Here is a 22,773-nt window from a genome sequence, read left to right as displayed (position 1 = left end):
TTTATTTATTTTGAGAGAAAGAGAGAACAAATTGGGGGAGGGGCAGAAGGGAGAGAAAGAATCCCAAGCAGGCTCCACACTGCTAGCACAGAGCCCAATGCAGGGTTCAAGCTCATAAACCGTGAGATCATGACTTGAGCCAAAATCAAGAGTTGTATGCTTAACCAACTGAGCCACCCAGGCACCCCAGGAGAGCTAATATGTTTTTAAAAAGAAAGAAAGAAGATGAAAATAAAAAGTGTTGGCAAAGATGTGAAGAAATTGGAACCCTTGTGCACTGTTAGTGGGAATGTAAAATGATGTAGTCACTATGGAAAAGAGAAAAGAGTATGGCACTTCCTCAAAAAATTAAAAATAGGATTATCATATGATCCAGCTATTCCACTTCTAAGTACACACTCAAAAGAATTGAGAGCAGGGTCTTGAAGACATATTTGTACATCCATATTCATAGAAACATTATTCATAAAGTGAAAATGTAAAAGCAACCCAAGTGTCCATCAATGAACGAATGAATGAATAAGCAAAATGTGACCTACACATAAAATGGAATATTGTTCAGCCTTAAAAATAAAGGGAACTCTGACAATTACTGTAACATGGATGAATTTGAGGACTTTATGCTAAGTAAAATGAGCCAGTCACAAAAAGACAAATACTGTATGACTCCACCTATATAAGGTACTTAAGAGTAGTCAAAATCATAGACACAGAAAGTATGATGGTGATTGCCAGGGGATAGGAGAGGAGGAGGAAACGGGGAGTTACTGTTTCATGGGTATAGTTTCAGTTTTGCAAGATGAAAAGAGTTCTAAAGATGAATAGGACTGATGTTTGCACAACAGTGTGAATTTACTTAATACTACTGAGCTATGCACTTAAAAATGGTTATTATAGTAAGTTTTATATTATGTGCTATTGAGTTTAATACAACACATAAGCATTTAATCGTCAAATTAACACCTTAGTGTAAACTCATTCATCAGGTCTCTTAGTTCCTGAAAGGAGGAAGAAAGTACATTTTAATAATGATAAGGGAGACAAAGTTATAGTAATCAAAACAGTGTGGTACTGGCACAAAAAAATAGACACGTAGATCAATGGAGCAGAATAAAGAGCCCAGAAATAAACCCGTGCTTATATGATCAATTAATCTACAACAAAGGAGGCAAGAATATACAATAAGGAAAAGACAATCAGTTCAAGAAATGGTACTGGGAACACTAGTCAGCTGCATGCAAAAGAATTAAACTGGACCACTTTCGTACACCACAGGTGAAAACAAACTCAAAATGAATTAAAGACCTAAATGTGAGACCTGAAATTATAAAACTCATAGAAGAAAAAATAAACAATATCTTTGAGATCAGCCTTAGCAATGTTTTACTAGATACGTCTTCTCAGGCAAAGGAAACAAAAGCAAAAATAAACTATTGGTATTACATCAAAATAAAAAGCTTTTGCATGGTCAAGGAAAGCATCAACAAAACAAAAAGGCAATCTACTGAATGAAGAATATACTTACAAATGAGTATATTTTGGATCTTATATCAAAAATATATAAAGATCCAAAATATATAAAGATCCAAAATATATAAAGAATTTATAAAACTCAACATCAAAACAAACAACAAATAATTCAATTTAAAAATGGGCAGAGAACCTGAATAGACATTTTTCCAAAGAAGGTGTATAGATGGTCAATAGACATATGAAGAGATGTTCAGCCTCATTAATCATCAGGGAAATGCAAATTAAAACCAAATGAGGTACCACCTTACACTTGTTAGAATGGCTAATATCAAAGGCAAGAAATAAATGTTGAAGAGAAGTGTGCAGAAAAGATAACCCTCATGTGCTATTAGTGGGGATGTAAAATGGACCAAATACTGTGGAAAACATCATGGAAGCTCCTCAAAAAATTAAAAATAGAAATACCAAAAGATCTAGCAATTCCACTACTGAGTATTTACCCAAAGAAACCAAAAACACTATGTGAAAAATTGTGTGCACCCCTATGTTTATTGCAGCATTATTTACAATAGCCAAATTATGGAAGCAACCCAAGTGTCCATGCCTAGATGCAAGGATGGATAAAGAAGATGTGGTATACAATGGAATATTGTTCAACCATAAAAAAGAATGGTATCTTGCCATTTGAGACAACATGAATGGACCTAGAGGGCATTATCTTACATAAATTAAGTCAGACAGAGAAAGATAAATACTATATGATTTCACTTATATGTGGAATAAAAAATAAATGAACAAATATGGAAAAAAAATAGAAACATATCCATAAACACAGAGAACAAACTGATAGTTACCAGAGGGAAGAAGGGTGGGGGAATAGACAAAATGGGTGAAGGGTCATGGGAAGTAGAGGCTTCCAATTATGGAATGAATAAGTCATAAGGATGAATGGTACAGAGAAAGGAATATAGTCAATAGTATTGTAATAGTGCATGATGCCATGGTAACTACGTTTGTGAACATAGTATGATGTATAGACTAGTTGAATTACTATGGTGTACACCTGAAAATAATGTGACATTGTGTGTCAACTATACTTCAACTTGAAAAAAAGAACAAGAAAAAATTGAGAGAGCAAAACAAAATATCACCTTCATTACTAATAGAGTTGAAGCAGGAAAAAGAAATAATGATATGAAAGAAGAAGAAGGTAAGACCCAAAGACCATTTGCCCAAGGAATACCTATGGGTCCTGGAGCCTGAGAAATGTAATATCTAGAAGCAAAAGGAGGCCATGTGCTAAAGGAGAAGAAGGAAGGCACAGAGTCGAACTGCCATCCCCTCAGTGTTCTAGGTTCTAAACTTTGTCCCCAGACTTCATACCCTCCTTCATACCTATAAGGCCCTGCAGCCTCTCAAAGCCCTTCCTGCTATTCAGTCTCTGACAGTCTGGACTTCATTCTACTGCTTGTGCATCCAAAACTTGCTCCACCTAGGAACTTTGTGCCAACTGCTTCCCCCATATATTTGAATTGTTCCCTCTTTCACCTAATTCAGGTTTTTATTCAAATCTCACCTTTGCAGAGAGTGGTCTCTCCAGGCTACTCTTTCTGCAAACACCCCCTTCCATCACATTCTATTCCCTTACCTGCTTTATTTTTCTTCAGAACTTGTATTGTTACCTAATAATAGGTCATATATTTGTTTATGTCTGTCTTACCCACACAACAAGAGCTACAGTAGCTACCATCAGGCACTACTGTAATCCCAGTTTATAGAACTGTGCCTGGCACTGAGTGTTCAACAAATATTTGTTGAAGGCATGAATGAATGATTCTCTTGACAAGGTGTCTGGGGGAGCTATGAAAAGAAAAGGGCTGAACAGCCACGATGGAGCAGATGGAAGTCAGTCCTGGAGGCCCACTCTCACCCCACACCAGGCAGCTCTAACTCACAGAGCCCCCAATGCACATTTTGCCACCTGTCTGTGCTTGACTCTGGCCCCACACTGTGCTGGCTCTCAGATTCTCCCCCTTATGAATGTCCTGCTCTGCCCTGCTTTACTTCAAATGATGCTGAACACTCCAGAGCCCAGGAAAACTGGGTTAGCTATTAGCAAACCCTTTGTCCATGAGGCCTAAGCAGAAGCTGAGCTACCAAAGTCCTCACAGGTAAAGTCTAAATTTATTACCAAACTTTACACTACTCTACTCTCTGCCATGATCTGAGCCCCATCTACTCCTCAGGTTCATCTTCAAATGCTGCCCCAGTCCCACTGCCCTTCTCTGTGTCCCCTGATGCATTGTGCCCAGGTCCCTTGGCCTTGGTACCTGCTATTCCTCTCTCTAGAATCACCAGCTCCTCACTATCAACTGCCACATACTTGTCCAACCCACATCTGGACAACTCCAATTAGTCTTCAAGGAGACTCAGATGTCATTCCTACAGCAAGTCTCCCTACCTTCTTCCCTGCCATTTTAAACCCCCTCCGGAAGAAATCAGTCACAGAACATTCAATCTGACTGTTAGAGAAAGGTAATTCTCAACAGAATGATACGTCCTTAATGCTTTGCAAGAATCCTTTCTAAGGACAGTTTTTCAAAGTTACTAATCGGAGGGTCCCAAGATCTCTTATTAAGAACAATGGGATTGCTGGGGCACGTGGGTGGCTCAGTTGATTGAGCGACCAACTCTTGATATTGGCTCAGGTCATGATCTCAGTGTTGGTGAGATCAAGCCCCCTAGTGGAGCTCTGTGCTGACAGCATGAAGCCTGCTTGGGATTCTCTCTCTCCCTCTCTCTCTTGCCCCTCCCCCACTCACAGACTCTCTCTCTCTCTCTCAAAATAAATAAATAAATAAACAAACTTTAAAAAATAAAAAAGAATCATGGGATTTATTCCCCAGGTGAGTGTCATGAAATTTGTCTCCTGTGCAACCACAAGACAGTTGACAGAGGAAAGCTTAGGCTTCATGTCTGTATAAAAGAAAGCTTATGGTTTTGATGTACTAAGAAATATTAAGGAATGGGGATGCCTGGGTGGCTCAGTCAGTTCAGCGTCCAACTCTTGGTTTCAGCTCAGGTCATGATCTCACAGTTCATGGGATCATGCCTAGCATTGAGCTCTGTGCTAACAGCTTGGAGTCTGCTTGGGATTTTCTCTCCACCCCCCTCTATGCCCCTCCCATGCTGGTGTTCTCTCTCTGTATCTCTCTCTCTCTCTCTCTCTCTCTCTCTCTCTTTCTCTCTCCCTTAAAATAAATAAATAAACATTTAAAAAAAGAAATGTTAAGGAATGGAAGGCACTGAAGCATGCGGCCTTTTGGGGGCATGCCTTTGCCTTTCTTCTTGCATTGCAGTTCTTAGCAAATGGTGAAGTCTTATTTTAAATTACAAGTCTTGTCCTTTTCACCCAATGTCTCTCTTCTATAGAGGTTCCCTTGGCACCCCTCCTTCAGTCTTTACAAATCCCCTGTAATGGCTGGTATCCTGTCTGACTCCCCTACTAAAGCATAAGCTCCTCAAAAACAAGGATGGTTTCTTACTGGGTTGCATCCCCAGGACTTATCATAATGCATGACATGGGGTTGGCACATAGTACATTCTCAGCAAATGCTTATTGAAGAAGTGACTAATTAAATGGATGGATGGATGGATGGATGGGCAAATGGTCCAGCAGAAAAGACTGAGGCTCAAAGAGTTTAAGCGGCTTCTGCCAGGTCCCTGATGCCAACAAATGACAGAACTCAAGGCCTCCATGCTTTCAGAATTGGCTGTAGGCAGTTATTTCTGGGTCCAGTTTCCCCTTCCATTCCCCAGGAATCTTTCCTGATGAATGGGGCCCACATGTGGCCTCATCTCCCTTGGGGCCTAACTGTGACATGCAAACCAGGCCTACTTTTCTGAATCCACCCAAAACAGGTGAGCATGTAGCAATCCTGACCAACACTGACCACCACAAACAACAGCTACCACTTGTTAACCAGGCACTATGGTAAGAGCACTTTCACTATCATTTCACTTGACCTTACAACAATCTTTTGAAGAAAGAATATATGATTCTTATTTTACAGAAAGGAAAATGAGGCCCAGAGAAAACAAGTAAGTTCAAGGTCATTGTGTTAGAAATTGGCAGAACATGGAATCAAGCCTAGAGGAAGCTGCCTCCCAAATTTTAACAAAGTTATGAGAAGCAGTGTTGCTCCAGGTCAAGATCCTGAGCTGTAGGATGAGTAATGGCAGCCCCTGCCCAAAGTATTTTCCATTCAAAGTCATACTTGTATCCAACATATCTTATTTCTAGTCTCATCTTGCCACTAATTCACTGTGCATCCTTGAGTTAGCCTCTACCCTCTCTGGCCTTGGATTCCCAACTACAGAAAGAAAAGGGACTAGATTCAATACCATGGGGCCCAAGAATCAAAAAAGCATGTCCACAGGGACCAAACTGGTGATGTGAACCAGTGGAGTGCATGAATATAGGTGATGACACCCACCATGGGTAAGCAGAGAGCTATAGCAGGTAGAGGATGGGCACCTTCTATAAGAGGTGGCTGGTGTCCCATAATGTCATCTTTTGATCAGAAATATCTTGATTTTTAAAAAGATGTTTATTTATTTATTTATTTTGAGGGCAGAAGGGCAGAGAGAAAGGAAGAGAGATAATATCCCAAGCAGGCTCTGTGCTGCCAGCAGAGAGCCCAATATAGGGCTCAATCTCATGAACTAGGAGATCACGGTCTGAGCTGAAATTAAGAGACACTTCATTGACTGAGCCACCCAGGTGTCCCAGAAATATTTTTATTTTTAAATGCTGGCCTCTATGAGACCAAATGAAAAAAACCATGAGCAGTTTGTCTCATGTCTTCCCATTATTTATCACCATTGTGTTCCCAATTGGGGAGCTGAGGTCTGCAAAAAGAAGAAGGTCAGTGAAAGAAAAAGGCTGGGGCAAATAGATACACAGCCCTGAGAAACAAACCATGAGGGGAACCTGAGCTTCTGCTGATCAGAATAACCAAAATACAGAAGATAGAAACTGCCAAAGCCAAGGGCAATGCATGGTATTTAAGACAGCCTAGAATAGGTTAGAGAATGGAGTCAGCCATGCTAATTCAGCCACACAAGTCCAGAAGGTACAGGGAGAGTGAATTTCACTCAAAGAGAGTGGTGAGTGTTTAGATTCATGTTCCATGTTCAGTGTAGAGCAATGGTTCTCAAACTTGAGTGGGCATCAGAATCACCTGAAGACTAGATTGCAACATCCATCTCTAGAGTCTCTGATTCAGAATGTCTCAGGCAAGGCTGAGAATTGCATTTTTAATAAGTTCCCTGATGGTGCTGATTTGGTTGGTCCAGCGATCACATTGGTAACCAGTGGGAATTTGGGTTCTGGTGTATGACTGTTTATGTTTGGAATCAGGGTCCATCGGTTACTAGACACTGGCAAATTCACTAAATTTGTCTGTATCTCAGTTCCTTCCTTTGTAAATTGAGGGCATTATTAGTATCTACTCCAAAGATTGTTTAAAAATTAAATTTGACAGTCTATATAAAGAGCTTTGAAAGGTGCTTGGAGTATAGTAAATACTCAGTGAATGCCATCAAATATTTCTGTTAGTAAAAGTATTTCAATGGAAGCTAAAGTGGGAGTACCTCAGGACTCGTAACACAGGAGCTGTATGATGAGGAAAGAGGAGAGAAGTTACTGGAACCCAGAGATGGTGAGGGTTATATGGAAAGGACTACATGAAAACTTCAGTTCTGGGGAAGAGTCAACTGTGACCCCATAGGGAAGGAACTGGAGGAATAATTACTCTGACTTCACTTCTCTCCCTACTTTAGTCTGCTGATGCTCCCCACTGGTGGAACTCAACCAGCCAGAAGCTTGGAGGGGCTGGGAAAGGGAGCCTATTGATGTAGTCCATTATAGCTCAGTCTTCCAGGGCACAGAGAAGGATGGAGAAGGATGGAGAGAAAACTGGAGGAACAAATGTAAGACACCAGCACACTTTGAAAAGGGCCTACAGATATTTTTGTCTACACCCCCACCTTGAGGTAAGGTGACCCCTAACCCAACTCATATTGGTGAGCCCCAGTGAAGGAGCTAATAGATTTGGTCCACATCCTGAAATGCTAGTCGCACATCAACATCAATCTGGTCACTGGCATTCCTGGCAAGGTGAGCCAGAAGATCCTGGTTTGAGACCTAGCCAAGGCTCTGTTAGTGAGCTCATTAGGCACCAAGCTTGGAGAAAACTGAACTCTTTGGCTTTCTGTAAGGGATAAGAGACCACCTTGGAGGAAGCAGAAAAAACAGGATGAATTTAGCAGAAACTTGAAAATAAGCACAGTAGCCTGATATATAGGACCAGCAGTGCCTAGGCCCTGGCTCTGGCCCTGAAGCCAACTCTCTGACCTTGATGAAGCATCTCTCCTGAGAGCCTCCCTCTCTGAAAGACAGTCACTCTCACTCCTGCCCTCTTCATCCACCTTGTTCCTCCTTATCCTTCAAGAGGTAGGGCCTGGAAAAGAATTCTAAGATGTGCTAAGTTGCCTTAGGCTCCTTGGAGGAAACCACTAGAGCAATACCTGATATAATTGTAATTGCTCATTATCTAAAATCGGACAGAATGAACTACTGCAAAATAATATACTGTAGGGAAGGAATCTGCTGAAGCAACGACTGAATTAAAATAGTTGCTACTAAATGTTTTCCTGAGACCAGTAACTTTTGGTGCTCTATTTAGTCATATACTGGTTTTCATCTCCAGAATCCTTGAACAGCACTGACGCTGTGCACTTCCCTGACACTGATGAAGAAAGTAGCCTGGAAGAGGCAAGTAGCCAGCTCTCCAAAAATATCCAGGTACAACAAAGCATAGAAGATATCACAGGGAGTTTACCATGGTAAGAGAAGATAGTATGTACAAGTATAGAGCACAATTATATTCACTGAAATCTGCAGTTGGAAAAGTAGAATTAACAGGTGGAAGCCAGAAAGGGACCTCAATGAGAGATGTATCCCTGTCCCCTGGATTCAGGTAAGGTGTCATTAACCAGACCCAAATAGCCTAAGGGACTTACTGGGGTCATCAGCCAGCTACTCAACCTAAATGTAAAATCCCTGCTCAAGCTGAAATACAAGGGAAACTTAAATAGGAATTATCTGTTAAATAGGCACAAACTAGATTTGGTTTAAGAGTAAGAGCTCTGCAAAAAAGACTTCCAGAATCCCCAAGATCAAGCCCATCCTGTCATAAAAGAAAGAAAAAGAAAGAGGACATAGAAGCCCACATTAGAGCTTTCTGAAAGAATTGAGTGATTCTGGGGATGTTGAACAATGCTTCACGTAAGGAACTCCCAGAATACCTCCATATGGCTTCAACCACCTATCCAGGTTCACTCTCTATCATAATATTTGTTCTTCTTCCTCCCAAAGGATGATGCTTGCATGGTAAATGAAAAGCAACCGAGAACCTCAAACTCCCTGATTCTTTGTTTTGCAGTACTCTCAGGGTCAAAGACAGCATCAGAAAAGACCTGTCCCATAGCAAGCAAATTGCAGAGCCTGGACTATCGCCAGGTTTCCTGAATCCCTTGGACCTCATTCTAATATTATTTAACATCCAAGTATCACCACCAAGGCCAAACGAGATAAAGAATGGTGATCCCTGATGTTAACTCACAATGCCTACCAGCTGCAGAACAATCACCTTGCATTGTTCCTCTGAGCAGGCAATCTCTACCTATAACTCATTCACTCATTCATTCATTCAACTAACATTCATTGAGTTCTTCTGTGTCTGGGCATTGTGTTTCAGTGTAGCCAATGGACTGGAAAGGAGCAAGAGCAGAAGCTGGGCCCAGACAAGAGATAATTAGTGTCTGATCTAAGGCAGTGGGCTAAGGAAAAGGAGATGTTAACAAAATAGGATTAAGGAAGTAAAATTAAAAGGATTTTGTTATGTATTACCTGGGATCGGAATAGGGGAGGTGAGAATAAGAGAAGACTCTTGTATGATTCCTAATTTCTGGATAGAACAATGGAGAGAATGGCAATGCCCGTCATGGAGACAGGCATACAAACGGAGACAGAGATGAGCACATTCAGAGGAAAGATAAGGAGCTCAGTTTGGGTCATGTTGAATTTGAAGTGCCTACAGAATATTGAGAAAGGGAAATCCAGCCAGGTCTGGATGTCACAAGATGTAGAAGAGGATGACATCATCCAGGGACAGTAATCTGGGGACAGCCTCACTAAGAGGTGAATAGGAAGAAGAATCCACATGAAAGATTGAGATAGAACAGTCAGAGATGTGGGAGAGGCAGGAGAAAGTAGGGCTTAGGACACCAAAAAGGAGAAGCTATCAAGAAAAATACAATAACCAACAGTGTCCAATGTTATTGATTTGTCATGTGTGATGAGAGTCCATAAAAATACTGGATAACAAAGGGGTCTCCAACGTTGGTAGTAAGATCATGTCAGAGAAGGGTAAAATAGGATTATCGCTCCCCCAGGCCTCCAGTATGAAGCTCAGCTTTTGGCACCAGCCATAGTACCTAAAGGAGTGTAGCATCCTAGTTTGGGCCTGATCTGGGACATAAGCCAGATCCCAACACTTTAGAAATGATGGTCCAGCACCACACACTGGGGAAGACAAATAAGTATGGCTTTAAGAAATTTGAAGCTCAAATAATTCCCCTTTTTAAGTTTATTTATTTATTTTGAGAGAGAGAAAGAGAGAGAGAGAGCAAGTGAGAGTGAGGGAGGGGCAGAAAAAGAGGGAGAGAGAGAACCCCAAGTAGGCTCCACACCAACAGCCGCATAAAATCTGACATGGGGCTCGACACAGGGCTTGAACTCATGAACCGTAAGATCATGACCTGAGTCAAAAACAAGAGTCAGACGCTTAACTGACTGAGCCACCAGGTGCCCCTTCTCTTTCTTTTCCTTTAGCCCTGTACACATCAGAATAGGCTAGACCCATGGCACAAAGTAAGGTTATCCATCAGTTGCCTAGTCAAGTGGATATTAAAGGATCTGCTGCCCAAGACTGGATTCTCTCCAACATCCAGGCCCCCAGAGTCCAGAACCAAGAATCTGTGGCTGTCTACCCCTACCACCTGAATGGTAATCCCTTCACAGTCTCTCCTGCCTGAAAAAGAAAGAGCCATTGCTCTTCGAAGCCTAGAAGCCCATGCCTGGGAAGTGAGAGAGAATGGAAGAGACTGAGCCAGCATGTGGAGAGCAAAAATGAAGGCAGTGGTTTCTGGGGGAAGATTCACTTTTCCCCAGATAAACAGCTGCCTGCAAACAGCCTACCCTTATATGCTTTGTTCAAGTCAGGACCCTAAAAGAGGTCTGCTTCTCACCAAGCCAAAGCCCAGATTGACAGCATCTTTTTGCTTTTCCCCAAACCTCCACTTTCTATGCCATTTGCCACCGAGGGGGAAAACATCTCCCATTTTGAACAGCACGAATTTAGCACACGTGGGCATGTCTGGAAGGGGAAGCCATGTGGAGGATGGCGATGAGCTTGTCTCCAACTCCACTGACAACTCAATAAGGGGAAATTGGCATAATGCTGCACTGGAAGGCACTTGAGATAGCAAGTGAATCACAACAAAGTTTAAGACTTGCACAATACCTCCTCCCTTTCCCAAATGGCCTTATGCCCATTGTCTCATTTAGTTCAGGGGCATCCCTATCAAGTAGGGTAGATTAGGATCAACTCATCCATTTTTCATTTGGTCGCTGAGAGTTATGGAAGGCAGATGGCAACAGAGTCAGAACCATGGGTTCTGTCTGTTGGCTTTTAACTCCTTCTACACTACCTAGTATCAGCCAAGGGCTTGAGGAACTGGAATGAATAAGCAAAAGTTGAGGCATTTCCTCCTTAGTACTTAGGACAGAGCCTGACTGTCTTGACTAGATCATACGGGGTACACTCCAGAGGTGAGGGCATGGATCTCAAGAGCTCTAAGACTGTGGATATTTGATGCTGAAGCAGAGCTGGAAGAAGAAAAAGAGGTGGGCACGGGCTTGGCAGAGCTTCCGTGAAGCCTCCAAGAAAAGCCACCAGATCTGGCCTGGTAGACAAAATCCTAGGACCCTGCAGTACTGGAAGCCCAAGCCAGTGGTTTAGTTTTTTTCACATCTTGGAAAATGGAGCATCTTATTTTTAACCTTTAAACAGAGGAGTGAGTAGCAGTGATGGACCAAGATAATGGTGAATAAAGGAGCCTCTGCAAAGCTTTAGGCAGGAATTGTGTCCACTCTGCAGAGCAGCTGGGGCCCAAGTCAGTTAGGAGTGCCTGCAGTTAGGAGCCAGAGCCTCAGGGCAGTTCAGATCCCTTGTCTTGGGACATCCCCTACTCAGTCTCCTGCTCACATCAGTCAGTGATGTTGGGAACAAATATATTGTTTGATCCAAATCCCCGAACTCCTCTGCCTCAAGCAAGGTTTTTCAGGGGAGCCTCCATAGTCTCTATGCTGCATCTTGTCACTGCTAAAGTGCAGTAGTTCCCAATTTCTCAGGCAAAACCCTGACCCCTACCCTTTCTGGGGCTTACGCCTTACCTGTTCAGGAGGGCATTAAACTTAGACCCTTGTTTATCCAAAAATCTCCCCTTACCGAGTTTTCCTTGAGTATAAACTTTCTCCTTGCAATTCTGGCTTTGTCCATCAGCAGTGAACATCTAACTGTGTCAGCTTAACTACAGCCTGGCTTCAGGTCAGGAGGATTTCTTTCTATAGTGGAATCCTAAGTAACTGACCATAGTTGCATTAGGAAGGGAGAGAATGGATAGATATCCGTTTAAACACTAGCATCCGTAGAACATTTTCTGTACAGGAAAGGTACATGTAGCAATGATCATTGAGCAAATGATTTTAAACCTCTAATAGGTACTAAGCACTGTGGTAGGTGCTGTTCAATTGTGAACAGCCCCTACTCTCACAAAACTTATGGTGGACTTATAGACAAGGAAATCAGCAAGTACAGTGTGATGTGTGCCATGACAGAGGATGCACAGGTACTATGGAATCACATGGGTGGGAGAACAAAGTCAGACTTGGATAAGGGGGTAGTGTCAGGGAAGGCTTCCAGAAGAGGTGACATCTAAGCAGAGATCTAAAGGGAGAGTAGTAGGTTGCCAGGAAGTAAAGGGAGGAAAGCAGTTGAGTATAGCTGGCATAGGAGCAAAAGACTTCTAAGAAATTAAAGAAAGGAAGGTGGAAAAGTGCTTAGGGCATGACCGAGCAGAGCCTTATGAGCTATGGTAAGCAGGAGACCTTTCTCCTAATGAAAATGGAAAAGTCACTGAAGGGGATTAAGGAGGTGAGAAGTATCATCAGATTTCCATTTCAGAACATGCATTCATGCTTCTATGAGAACAAATCTAAGCAAGGAAGGGAGGATGTGTGGACAGTGTCCAGAAGGTTACTGTGGAGATCAGGCAAGAGATGGGGAACGAGAGTGGGCCATGAACCAGGATTACAAAAGTGGGGCCAGGAAGGGGAGGACAGGTTCAGGACAAAGAAACAAACTTGCAGGATGTAGAATCATCACTCACCATGAAGAAAGGAGATAGGAGAGTCAGGGCTTGTGACTGGTAGATTCTTACTAAGCAGGGTGAGGGTCAGCAGAGGAGAGGCAGGTTGGTGGGAAGAAATGCTATCTCGCAAGGGAGCCAGCAAGACATCTGAGTGGGGGTGTCCCATAGGCAGTTAGCTATGTGTGTCCAAGCTCAGAGGACAGATCTGGGCTACAGCTTGGAGTCTGGGAATCATTAACACAAAAACTAGTAATAAAGCTAAGAGAGGGGATAAGATGACCTGGACAGAATGGGTAGGTAGAGAAGAAGGTGACTCAGAGCCCAGCCCAGAGGAAAACCACAGTGTCCGAGTTGCGTAATAAATGTCGTGCATCAGCTGCAAAGTCGGCACTGCCTAATCTTCATGACCCTGAAATTCAGGTCTGTCTCTACAAGACTCTCCCTCAGATTCCCACACTCAACCTCACCCCAACATGGGTCCCCCATAGGACACGCTTCTCCGTGTTGACTCATCAGACACTGGCTTGAGCTCGGAAGCTCCAGGCTAGTGATTAAATGTGTCCCTTATATATCTCCTACTACAAACTGCAAACCACGTAGGATAAGTACATAAGCGTACAAGGATGTACTTCTGCATCAGGGACCCACAAACTTAGGTGTACATAAACATCCCTGCACATAAACACACCCACACACCCTACAGTCTGGATTAGGTCATTTATGTCTACTCAAATGGAACATTAGAAGTGACTTTGAACTACAGGTTTTCCCCTAAAAAAAAACAAAAACAAACAAACAAACAAAAAACACTGGCCTAATAAGCAGTTACAACAGAAGGAAAAAGAATAAAACGTTTGTAGAGATTCTTCTTTATGTCTTATTCCATGATCAAATTTAATCCTCATGGCTAACCTGTAAAATGGGTTTTAGAATCCCAAAGGGATGAAGACCAAAATGTTCTCCTGTGCCTCCATGGGACAATAGCTTTTATTCTGGAGAAGGGAGAGTAGGAAAAGATTCTAACAGAATCTTTGGCATATGTATGATATACAGGTTGACTTTCTTTATTCATTTAAGAAATATTCATCACTGTCCTACTATGTACCTGGAGGCAAGAGTCGACCAAATGCACGTAAATATAGACATTCCTTAATTAGGATCCTGTTTACACTCATGATGGGCTGTAATCATTTTTGTGGGACTGTCTGATTGAGCCTCCTTAGAGAAGGGCTGTCATAGCTGCTTGTCAGAGAGAGATGAAGTCCTTGAATTGAAGGCTTCTGTGGGAATTACAGTCTTCCATTTTCCAGAAAGGCCACCACTGTTCTTTACTTCAGCTAACAAGAGATTACCTTTCACAACTGAGCTACAAATGGGGGCCTAATTGATGAATTTGCTAATAGCCTTCCCTTTATAGTGGCATTAGCCTAGTTGGGTCTTAGCTGTACCTCCCTCGGGTGAGGCCTCACACACAGTGATATATTCTGCTAGATTTATGGCTAAGAGGACAGGGAGTTTAACTCAGTAATTAAACATCCAATTTGCCACATGAGACTGGGAAATATCTCCATCCTCCCTCTTCCTTTTGCCTGTGCCTCAGTTTCTCTCGGTGGGAACGGGGCGGGGGGAGTTATCAATCCACCCAGTAGCCAACAGGTAGGAGTTTCTCTCTTCTTAGCCGCAAGGCTTGTGAAGGGCACAGAGAAGTCTGTGATAATGGGCCTTCCCTCAAAAGGTCTGCAATCAAGCATGATTGAGACTCTCCCATCCCCCATTTCTCTCACATTGTTAGGGACCGAGTGAGGTTTCCATTTCATTCTTAAGATGTTGCCAAACACCTGCTTCCTAGAGCTTGGAGTGGGGTAAGCCAGCCTGTGGGTCCCTCCTGTAACTGAAGCACTTCACTTGAGGACTAGTGGCCCCTGGGAGGGGGCTGCTAAAGAGCCTTGTTTTCAGTTGTCTTCATGGCTCTGGCAGGCTGACCTGAAAATGAATTGGTGATTCAATGATTGTATGATCTGAATCAAAGACGCCCTCCCCTGGCCACTGTGCTCCATCCAGCTCTACTGAAACTGGTTCCCTGACATCGGTGGTAAAGACCCTTTATTCATCCACTCCCCCTTTGGGATGGCACTAGATAAGCCCAGATTACAAATAACAGCTAATCTTTCTTGAGCATTTACCATGTGCCAGACGTATGTTTTTCGTGAAATAACCCATTTAATCCTCATAATAACTCAATGGGATAAAGTGCTATTACCATATCATAGATGATGGGCCAAGGCACAGATGATGATGGTAACTTGCGCAGCAGGCTGATAAGCTGAGATCCGACCCCAGGCGTGCCAGTCCCAAGGGCTGCACACTTCCTGTCACACAGAACTGCCTCAGGGGAGAAGTCAGTGGCCCACATGATTTAATTGTTTGGAAGGCACCAAGAAAATCCTTATCCCTCCTGCCCTCCAGAATTGCCCCTCAAATAAGCTGGTAATGGGCTCACAACTCTACCCCCAAAATAATTCCTCTGGCAACGACAAAGCAAATCTCCTGGGAGGATGAGGGGATCTAATACATGGAGCCTGCTACTGACAGGCTCCAATTAGCTATAGTCCCTTTCTCCTGCATGGAAGTGTATCACTTCCTTCCCAGATTCCCAAAACCTTCAGTGGGTGGGAGCTGGTGTAGGGCAAAGACGAGAATAAGCTTGAGGTTGGTGATATGGATAAAAAAAGGAGAGAGGCCTGAGTCAACAGCAGAGCACATTCCAAGTCTGAGAATACCCCAACTCAGCTACTTTCTGGCTCTACAACTGACCACCGCAGATTCCCATGTCTTCAACTGCAAAATAGAAATAGAAGGAGTTGCATTGTAATCTTGTTGTATAAATTAAATACGGTGATGCTTACAAAGTACTTAACACTGTCCAATGCACAGTACAGACATTAAGATGGCGGCTCTTGTTTTAATTATTGCTACTACACAAGGAAGGAAAGCCTGATAAAGACACTGAGAAGTCCATGGGCAAAGTGGACCGCTGAGTGAGCGGGAGGAAAGAGACTTGAAGGAGGGAGACTACCTTCATCGACTTTGCAACTACTCTGAGGCCTTTATGTATTAATTCAGTCATTTGTCAGCCATTTCAGCTCAGACCTACTGTATGTGGACACTGTGTCAGATGACGTGGTGGGTTGAACCAAGCTGAATCAAGTCCCCCTCCCCCAAAAAGTCCTAACCCCTGTTGCCTAGGAATATGACTTACTTGGAAATAAGCTCTTTGCAGATGTAATCAAGTTCAAATGAGGTCTTACTAGATTAGGGTGGGCTCTGGTCCAGTATGACCGGTGTCCTTTTAAGAAGAAGAAATACAGACACACACACAGGGGAGAAACCTATGTGAAGATGAAGGCAGAGACTGCAGCAATGTGTCTACAAGCCAAGGAATATTGAACATAGCTGGCAACAGCTAGGAGCTGGGGAAGGATCAAGAAACAAGCTCCCCCTAAGAGCCTTCAGAAGGAACTGACCCTGTTAGCATCTGGATCTCAGACTTGTGGCCTCCAGAACTGCCAGAGAGTACACCTCTGTTGTTTTAAGCCAGCCTGTTTGTGGTTCTTTGTCACAGCAGCCCTAGAAAATAAACATAAGCGATAAAATTACCAAGATACATTTAAAAAACAAAGTTCTTGTTCTGGAATCTTTGCTATTCATTTCACCCCCAGAAGAGGCTGGATGAGAGTCCAGGTTTAATCCAATGGCCTTGGGTCTGGCTTCCAAAGAGGCATACTTTGTTAAACAAGAGCTTCTCCTCTGGCCCACCAATTAGGACTCCAGGCTGGTGCATAAGGATATCTTACAGGAGTAGGCGGTGTGGAATGAGGATTGTCCCAGCCACAAGTCATATCAGGTCCCTGCCACCCACAGGGCATCACATTGAGGACTGTGAAAAGTGAGGATTGCAGGGTGGTAGTGGCGGCAGAAAAAGAAACCCTGGAAAACGAAAGGTGGGGGTGAAGTCTTGTTTTCAATTTCTTCCAAACCCACCATTCCTCACATCTCCTTTTGATATCTCCATTCTTCCTCTTCATAGTTTAAGTTTCTACTCTGGTCCCTCAGGTGCCTTCATAGCCTGGTAGGCTGGAGAAGAGAAAGCACAGGTCTTGGTGGCTAGAAAACTAGAGTTTGAATCTTAGTTCTACCACTCACTATTTGTGGGATGTTAGGCAAGTAACACTAACTGTCTGTGTGTCTGTGCTTTGGCTTTTTCATCTGTACAATAGGGATAGTATGTAACTCATATATGTTATGTATGTACATCTGGCATACATTATATAATGCATGTGTGTATGTATGTAATGCACAATAGTATACATTGACCAAGATGATATATGCCAAAGCATTTTAAATGTCATGTGAAAAGGAAAGAGATCTCATTATTCACAGTTCCTAGATCTTATGTACAGAAACTCTGGTTTCAGATATCACGTATCAGGACATACTACAAAATTAGCACAAAAATATAAAAACAATAAATCAGATGCTATGTTTAAAGGACCAATGCCAGTGTACAAATGCCAACATATAAATGGCTTTGACCTAGGAGTAAACCAGTCTCAATACCAGCACTCAAGATCTCTGTGATACTGGACAAGATTTTCCATCTTGTAGTTTAAATGATTTGTGTTTCCATCCAGCTCTAAGGTTCTATGACTTTATGAAAAAGTGCACATCAAGCTGTTTGCTCTTATAAAATTACACTTTAAAAAAACTCTTTACTTATGGGTCACCCATTACAAATCTGGGGAAAGCTGTGATGCTTGAGGGAATTCTAATAACAAGTGAAGCAGAAAAGCCATTTGATGTGTGAAATATCCAATGGGCTGGGTAACACTGGAAAGGCAAGTTTTCTTGAACAATCCTCTCCTGGTTATTCATATGAGAAGGCTAATGTCAGAATATCAGAGACTGGGTTGGAATACCTTGGAACAAAAGCCAGTAAAGAGGGTGAGACAGCCCTAATACAGCCCAAAATGCAAAAACAACCAGCCAGCTTTTATCTCCTTTTAGAATAATATGAACAAAGGTGACTCAGATTACACTAGAAGACATTGAGCCCCACTTAAGGAAGAACTTCCTTCTGAGATACATAAGTTTGGAGAAATCACCTTCTCTAAAACTTTTCTAAAAAAATTTTTTTAATGTTCATTTCTTTTTTGAGAGAGAGACAGAGTGACAGAGCATGAGCAGGGGAGGGACAGAGAGAGACACACACAGAATCTGAAGCAGGCTCTAGGCTCTGAGCTGTCAGCACAGAGCCCGACACGGGGCTTGAACCCATGAACCATGAGATCATGACCTGAGCCAAAGTCGGGTGCTTAACCAACTGAACCACCCAGGCACCCCTAAAACTTTTCAATGAGAGACCCAGCAGCCAACTTTGTGTCCTGGGTGAAGTGTATGCAGCAGCAGAAGCAAGGACAGAGCGACCCTTTGAGAACTTTTTGCTTGTGTTCTCTCCATGCTTTTTTCCAAGTCAGTTCACAATGGCACATAACGCCTGCATTTCACACAACACAATCCGGCTTCCAGTTACCTTGGCAGTTCACATGTTGTCATGCTGCCGACTTTTCCCCTGCTGGCACACTAGACTCCAAGGTGTAAGCACTGTTTTTACAGATGTTTGCATGTTCCACACTGGTGTGTGATAATCACTTTGCATTTCAGTTAGCAAAGAGGAAATGAAACCCACTCCTGAATTGGAGACAAGAGTGTTGTGTTTCACCCTCGTTGACAGCCAAAAGCCAATTTAGGACTCTCTGAAAAGCCGAATTTCCCTGGGGGGTGGGGAGTACGGGGCGGGGGTAGGGGGTGGGATATGGGTATCTTCTTAATGCTCCTGAGCTTGCTTAAGGATTGAAATTGGTGTTTGCTGAGGGAGGAAAAATCAATGTGGATTATGGTTTATGGATCACTTCAGCTGGAGAAGCAAGCAAGTGGGAGAGCTCATCCAGTTTGCACTTTTTCAGCAAGACTCCTACAAGCTAGCAGGCTAATAGCATAAACACCTATCCAGAGCTCACTACATTCTAAACCCTTTGCGCAAATTAATTCACTTAATTATCACGACAATTTGATGAGGCCAGAGAGGTTACACTCAACATAACACATCTACTAAGTTCAGAGCTGGATTTTAAGCCAAGCAGTCTGGTTCCAGAGCTGGCATGGTAAGTTAGCTTTCACACTCTTTGGAAGGAGATGTGAATACAGACCATCCTCAAAGAAGTGGGGCTGGATACTGCCTCCTCTTCTTCTCTTCCTCCTCAGTTCCCTGACTTTTGTGCTATGGGACCACACACTTCAGCTGAAAGGAACTTCCCGAGGAGAGGGATCCCTAAGCCACATACACCATGTCAGAAGTCAGCTCTGTGCTCTCTATAACACTAACCCCCTTGTCCCATTGCAGGATTTTTCCCAACCCATAATTATTATCACTCCCTGGGTCAGTAAGTCAATAGAACATTTAAAAAAACAAAACAAAACAGTCTCCAAAATGACTCCTTTGCTAAAACTCTTTTCTCACCCCTCGGGCTCTCCTCTGAGGTGCTAAAACCCCAATCAGGGAGTCATCACCATAAATAATGCATCAGGCTTTCACTAAGAATCAGTAAAGCAAGGAGCAGCTCAGAAAAGTCCATTATCCCCCCATGGTTCGTAATTGGGCATTGTGATTAATCCATTTATCTGCTATTCAGATGAACACCCCATAGTAAGAGTCAGTAATTACAGAATATTGAATAGGTACATGAATAGCCAAAATGTACCCATGCTTTGAGTTACTGCGGCAACTTGATTCCCAGAATCTTTAGTCATTTTGAGTTTTAAAGGTCCGCAACATTAGCAGAGAGGTGAGAGATAGGAAGCCCAATTTTCAGAATATCCTGAGTGGCTAAAACCCAGAAAGCTCATGAGCTTGCTTATACATAATCACATGAATCAGCTCACATTCAACAATTTATCAACATTTATTATCTGCTATGTGTCGGGCACAGTGTTAAGAACAAGGTATACCAAAGAAAAGTTCTGAAGAGACAGACATATAAAAAGCCAATCATCTTGTAATAAGAAAAGTGAGACGTGTGTTAAGAACACAGAAGAAGGAGAATGAGTACTCACTCCCCAAGAGGGTGGAGGATCAATGCAGATCTGGGAAGGCTGCCCAGAGGAAATGACCTTTGAGTTGAATCTTGCAGGTTAAGGAAGATTTTTTTTTCCAGAGAAGAAGGGAAAAGAGCAGCCCAGGCAGAGGGACAAGTATGCACAAAAGTATTCGGGCAGAAAGTGATCTGTACAGAGAATTGCATAGGACAGGCATTAAAGGACTTTGTGTACTATGCTAGGGGAACTGGACTTTATCTTGTATCCTGTATTCAGTAGGGCAACATGGTAAGATTTTAAAGAGATGTGTGAGCATGAGCAGTTTGGTGCTTTTGAAAACCCACTGAGCAATGATAATGAGGATGGATTGGAGAAGGAGACCAACAGTTGAGAGGCTACTGCCTTAGTGAGGGCAAAAGTGAAGATGACCTGCCTCAGGCACTGGGAGAGAACCGAAAAGGATAGTGGGATGGAACAGTCCGACTAAAGGCTTTGCAGACATTTCAGAAGGCCATATCAGAAAGTTTCTGATGATAGGTGGGGAGCAGAGGTGATGATGCGTTTAGTTGGGAGGAGAAGCCTATCAAGTAGCTGGACAAAGTGTAAATGATACGGATATCGCTTCATGTATGTTACGTTCCAGGGACTGTCACAGTATTTCCTTATATCCTCTGCCTACCCTGCACCATAAGGGAAATCGGCTCAAGTTAAAGGGGACTGAGGCCAAAGTAGTTAAAGAGTGCACTCAGTGCCACCCAGAACGTACCCTGCCCACTAAGCCTGTGCCCCTAGTGTTCCCACTGCCCTAGCTCTGAACTTCACTTATTGAGGGAGGCTTTGCTTACAACGTAAATAGCTTTATTCTTCACTTTTTCCTTCCTGTCTAACAATTCAAATGTCTTTCCCTGTCTTTACCTTGTGAGAAACAGCTTCTCCCATCATCCTTGCCTACCCCCAACATTGTATCTCTCCCTTCCAAAGTATCTCTATCCTCCCCATTCCTTTAACCCACTCCTATTCACACATGACATCTTTTTAGAAGTAGCAAGTGTGGGGCAAAGGGCAGTGAATCAGAAGTGAGGGCAATCTGGAGTGCCTGGATGGCTCAGTTGGTTAAGCATTCGACTTTGGCTCAGGTCATGATCTCCAGATAGTGAGTTCAAGCCCTGTGTTGGGCTCTGTGCTGAAAACTCAGAGCCTGGAGCCTGCTTCGCTTTCTGTGTCTCCCTTTCTCTCTTCCCATTCGCTACTCACACTCTGTCTCTGTCTCTGTCTCTCTGTCTCTCTCTCAAAAATAATAAACATTAAAAATTTAAAAAAAAAAAGAAGTGAGGACAGTCTGTGTTCCAAGACTGTCCTAGCTGACCAGGTGACTTTCAGAAACTGCTTGATCTCTCAGCCACAGTGTCCTCAGTTATAAAATGGGGATATGAAATGAATACTAACCTTTGCTTACTTCACAGGATTATTATAAGAGGAAAAGAGATAAAGTGCTTGCAAACAACACCAACAGAAAGTAGGAAAAGTGCTACAGAATTATCTGGATTGTTGGGCACTACTGACCACCAGACGGTGAGTTGCTTACGGGCAGGGGCCTGGTTGCCTTCATCTTTCAATCTGGAGTACCTAATTATTTCTAGTACAGAGTCAGTGTTTGATAAACACGTTGAATTAACGACAAGGACCACTGCCACCACCAACACACACACACACACACACACACACACACACACACACACAGGTGTCCTTGCCTCTCTCTCCCACCATAATGCAGGCAAACCCATAATACCTCCGCTTTTGGAACTACTGCTCTAGTCCTGGTGTGTTCCAAAAACAGCAAGTTCCTGGAGGAAAACCAAGTGATTGTCACGCGCCTGGATGCCTCCACTGGGCACGTTTGACCAAGTCTGAATTCCTCCCCTTCTCAAGGGAAGTTGCTAAGAACTGAACCCCAGAATCCCTCTCCTCCAAGGAGCCCCAGCTGGGTCTTTCCTTACCCCCTCCCACCTTTGTGCCAGGCATGCGACGTGTTTTTTTTTTTTTTCTTTGCAGGAGCTCAGCCGCCTCTACTGCTGTTTTCATTGATGCCTTGAGCAGACCTGGCATGTGCAACTGCTAAGAAGGGGGGGGAGCGTGGAGCCGCGGGGGAAGCAAGTAAAAATAGCCTGGCGCGCACCGCTCTGCCTGCTCTGGACGCCTTTAACCCTGGCCAAGGTGGGGAGCTCAGCAGCCACTACAGCACACTGCTGAATCTGACAGGGGTCTGCATCCAGACCCCGTGCAACAGCTGGGGTGCGGGGGCTTAGAGACCTGTGAAAACTTTTTTTTTAGAAACCCAGAAGTGGGGGGAGGGAAGAGCAGGAGAAAGCTGTTTCTTGCTTCTAGCACTCCAGCCACCTGGCTGCAGGGACTGCTATGTGCCCACTGGTCCAACACTTTACAGAAGTGCAGCCTTGACTCGGAGCTATTTTTAGCAACCTCTTCCGCGGGTGGGCGATCAGAGGGAGGAGTGTGAGGGGATTGGGAAGGCTAGCTCTCTGCTGTGAGGCTAGGCGCCTTTGCGGGTGGAGAAGAGGAAGTGTCGAGGGG

At 43.4% G+C, this 22,773-nt stretch overlaps 1 long non-coding RNA gene across 2 annotated transcripts; it reads left to right on the top strand.

Moving 5' to 3' along the window:
- The first annotated feature begins 3,215 nt into the window (after positions 1-3,215).
- Positions 3,216-22,382, top strand: LOC122224119. 2 transcript variants are annotated; one of them, XR_006204657.1, is made up of 5 exons: positions 3,216-3,644; positions 7,318-7,530; positions 8,247-8,341; positions 21,648-21,756; positions 22,237-22,382. It is a non-coding gene; the product is annotated as an uncharacterized LOC122224119 (long non-coding RNA). The 2 variants fall into 2 exon arrangements; XR_006204658.1 differs by lacking the exon at positions 7,318-7,530.
- The last annotated feature ends 391 nt before the right edge of the window (positions 22,383-22,773 follow it).

The sequence above is a fragment of the Panthera leo genome, chromosome B4, assembly GCF_018350215.1.
Source record: "Panthera leo isolate Ple1 chromosome B4, P.leo_Ple1_pat1.1, whole genome shotgun sequence".
Lineage (NCBI taxonomy): Eukaryota > Metazoa > Chordata > Mammalia > Carnivora > Felidae > Panthera > Panthera leo.
This window is presented reverse-complemented; position numbering and strand designations above follow the sequence as displayed.